Below are 4,242 nucleotides of genomic sequence, written 5' to 3' on the forward strand. Positions count from 1 at the left end.
GTTGTATGGCTTCGCTGGCACATCAAACAAATTCAACGGTTCTTTGCACACTGCAAATATCTAGAGTATCTGTACATCGACGACAACCAGCTCAGCGGCGAGATTCCTCCGAGACTATCGGGTGCTGACAAGCTCCAGGGATTGTTTTTAGAGAAAAATAAGTTCCGAGGCAAGATTTCACCCGCAATTCGCCAAGCAACGAGTCTGATTCGATTGACGATAAGCAACAACCGCTTCGACGGAGTAATTCCTCCGGAAGTTGGGCTGCTTACAGAACTTCAAGTGTTTGAAGCTAGCAACAACCACCTCTCAGGCCCCATTCCACCTGAGCTCCGGAGTTTGAGTTTGGTCAACATTCTCCTGCTGGACCACAATTTTCTCTCACAAGGAATTCCTGACGAAATAATGTCACTGAAGTATCTCACTCAGCTCAATTTGGGTTACAATAGGCTTACGCGCGAAATCCCTGGATCATTTAGCAAAATAAATACTCTTGATTTGTCAAACAATATTCTTTCTGCAAGGGTTCCTCTCGAATATGGATGACCGAATCTAAACGTTTTCAATGTATCCAACAATCGCTTGTCTGGGTGCATTCCGGATGGCTTAGACAATGCGGCTTACAAGAACAGCTTTGTCGGTAACCCGAAGCTATGTGGAAGGCGGAATCTAATGCTACCTTCGTGTTCATCTTCAAGTAAAATGTCACCTCAGAGGTTAGTGACCATTCTGGTACCATCTTTATTTATAGTTGCCGTCATTACCTTGGGCTGCATTTATCTGTCTCGCTCCTCGAAGCGGCGTTACGCAGACACGCAGTCGTGGAAGATGCCGCCGTTCCATTCAACAGAAGTGGACGAGGCATTCATCCTTCGCAATCTGAGAGAGAGTAACGTGAGGGGCTCTGGAGGCTCTGGAGTCTTCACTTGAAATGCAACAGAGAAGCTTCAAGATTGCAAGCTGTTAAGAAAATCCCGAACACAAGCAGAACGGGAAGAGTGAGTAAAATGGGGGGAAGTGGAGGTGGACAAATTGGGTCTCATCAGGCATGCTAACATCTTGAAGCTTCTCTGTTGCATTTCAAGTGAAGACTCCGATTGGAAGCTGTTAGTGTACGAGTTCATGCCCAACGGCAGCTTGTTCGACTATCTGCACGGAAATCGATCTGGACCACAGGTAAATCTCCAATGGCCGATCCGTTATCAGATTGCTCTTGGTCTAGCTCGGGGACTGAGTTATATGCATAGAGATGTGAAATCGAGCAACATTTTGCTGGATGAGGTATCTGGGGTATCCAAAGAGCTAAACAAGCTAGGGTATGAGTTCACGGTTTCTGGTTACGTAGGGTCCCACGGATACATCGCCCCAGGTATAAAAACTCACTCTTTCACAAATTAGATTGGTTTTTTCTTGCGCAAACTATCTTCTGCTTTTTATTATTATTGGGAATTGTGATGCAGAATATGCGGAGAGGCTAAAGGTGAACGAGAAGAGATGTGTGTACAGTTTCGGAGTGGTGATGTTAGAGCTGGTTAGCGGGATGAAAGCGACGGGTGAGGCGGAGTATGGAGAGGACGGGGACATCGTGGAATGGATACGCAACAGAATTCTGATAGGCGGACAAGAGATGGCTGTGTTTGACGATCGCATGGTGGGAGATAAGTGCATCGAACAAATTATGCGTGTCTTGCATTTGGGTTTGGTTTGCACAAATAGAGTGCCTAACCAGCGGCCTTCTATGAGAAAAGTAGTGGAGAGATTAGTAACGTGCAGTGGAGATAACTGCAAAGAGAAATTTGATCAGCATCACGCAAGATTTTAATGAGCGAATCCGATAGCGAGGATGAAGCTGTTTACTGTCCAGAGGACGATTAATTGTAACACGTGCATCACTCCATAGGCTAGACTGATGTCGGCTTGTTTTTCCTTTATGACGGAAAAGTAGAAGCTGATTGTTTCATAGGCATGTATTTAAAATTAAATGTTAGCAGCTTTTGCACGTCCGTCGAAATAAGAAACCTTGACCATGTGATTTTCCTAACATTTCCTCATAAATATTATAATATTTACAATGTGTCTTCTAATATGTTTTGTGAAGTATTAATTGAATTTGTTAATTATTAATAAAAACATAATTATTTTATTTTTTAATTGTATTTTTAATCTAATTATATATACTTTAATTTTCTCACAATGTAATTATATTATATAATACATCATAAATAATTGAATTTATTCTAATTTTCTAACAAACTAATTATATTATATAACAAATCATAAAGTAATTGGCAAATATTATTAAATGAAAAGAATTCATGACCTTTTAATGTGAAAGTGGCAAAAATAGTGACAAAACAACTTCCTTTCTCCGACGACAGTGATAGGCTTGTTCCTCCATGTTTTTAATACATTTAATATGATTAAAAACTCTTCCTCTTCCCTCTGTCGCTCGGCAGATTTTGTTCCCCCTATCTCTCATATGGCTTCGTCTAGGGCATCAATGGCTTCTATCAATCTGAAATTGGTTGATCCCCCCAAAACCATCAACTCTTTGCTTGCAATACCCAAATCATTCTTTGAGGCGGTTGCTAACTCTTGCATTGCCATTGACGTAAGCACAAGGTTTGATTTGTCAAGTATTCATGGGGTCTGTGAATCTGGTAAGAAAAATGGGGTTATTGCTTTACCTTTCTTGGTTCCTTCGAATTCGGCAATGCCTATTGAAATTGTGATAGAAAAAAATAGATTAAGGATTTCGGCTATTTCTTTTGCTATTTTTGAAGTAGATATATGCCCTTGCAAGAAATTTTGTTATGATTGGCTACATAACAACTTGAACTTGAAACTTGGATTTCATATTTCGTTTTGCAGACAAATTCAAAAAGGTTTATATATTAGTTTCTTTGTCAATCTTGAATCCCAAGCCAAAGTGCTTAAAAAACAATATTGGACAACGGGTTCTACCTCCTTTTGAGCCTTGGCTTGGTCCCTCGAGACCATTAATGAGGAAGTTCTTTCCCTCTCAGCCCCTCAATGAATCTTGGTCAAACAAATCTTGTTGTTTCTATTGTGTTTCCTTCCACAATTGCTTTAACCACTTGGTAAAGTCTTTTAAATAGATGATACTATGAGACTGGTTGCTCATATGGATGCTAGGAGACTTATTTCATTGATTCCTGGTAGATATCAACATTAGCATCAATGAGTATAATTAATCCTGCTCTATTGAAGTTCTTCGAGGTTTGTATGCTTGTTTCCCATGCAGAAGGAAGGGAATTTGAGGAAGGATTACCCCATCATTAGAAAAAACCTCTATCGGCTAAGCCCTCACCTCCCCCACACACCCGACCCCCTCAAAAAAAAAACCACCAATTTTGCTAACCCTCATGTGGATTCCTCTATGATCAAAACCCCTCTTGCAGATGAATATCCCACTCCCCTCTCCGCTTTGGTTTCCAGCACCCCATCCATTCCTTCTACTTCTTCCCCTACTTTAATCTTGACTAGTTCCTTGTCTAGCAAAAATGAGAATCAAAATGATGGCTTTCAAAGTGTAACTAAAAAATGTCGATGAACGAAATAAGTAGGCTAACACCTCCATCATGTGCTCTCAATCTTTAAGTCCTCTACTAGCCTATAGCACAAACAATCATGTCCTAGTCATCTCTCAAGAGACCTAAATTATTTCCCCCCTCCCCAACCACTATGATCAATAGGGAACTTGTTGTCATTTTCATAGTCTTTGTCCCTCCCCAAATCCTCCCTCATAAAACTTTCAAAGAGCTTGGCAATGACTACATGATTGAGGTCATTCATTCTTGTAAGAAATACCTAGATTCTACATCTCCACTTTAAGCAGTTCATGGATGTGGATATCTTGTCCCCTACTATCTCAAATAATTATTATGAATTCAAGGGAGATTTTCCAACATTGAAATGATGGGAAACACCTTTGGGTTCCAAGAATACGAACTCTTCCAATAAAAACAACAAGACATCCTCTTTGTTGCTATTTCCCCAACTATGGGGTCAGCTGACTATTTGTTAGTACCTAATATGGTCACACATTTAAAACCTCAAGTTAAGAGTTTTTTAACCACTTCGAACTGAAGTTCGAAGTAGTTCAAAGTGCTTCAAAGCAGTTCAATGGTTCAAATGGGTTTGAAAATGCAGGATCACTTTGAACAAGTTTAGAATTTCATCATTTAACCTTAAGTTCTACCAGTTCATAGTTTTGAGAAA

The 4,242-nt window shown here is 40.1% G+C and overlaps 1 pseudogene across 1 annotated transcript in view; it reads left to right on the plus strand.

The window, feature by feature from the left end:
• Positions 1-1,875, plus strand: part of LOC149538307 (uncharacterized) — a 3,002-nt pseudogene extending 1,127 nt beyond the window's left edge. The window contains exons 1-2 of the transcript XR_016356518.1: positions 1-1,369; positions 1,461-1,875. The exon at positions 1-1,369 is cut by the window's left edge and continues 1,127 nt beyond it. The product of XR_016356518.1 is annotated as an uncharacterized LOC149538307 (transcript). The remainder of the gene's footprint in view (positions 1,370-1,460) is intronic.
• Positions 1,876-4,242: the final 2,367 nt, after the last annotated feature.

Source organism: Cupressus sempervirens, chromosome 9 (assembly GCF_028749045.1).
Source record: "Cupressus sempervirens isolate cs-2001-9-10 chromosome 9, ASM2874904v1, whole genome shotgun sequence".
Lineage (NCBI taxonomy): Eukaryota > Viridiplantae > Streptophyta > Pinopsida > Cupressales > Cupressaceae > Cupressus > Cupressus sempervirens.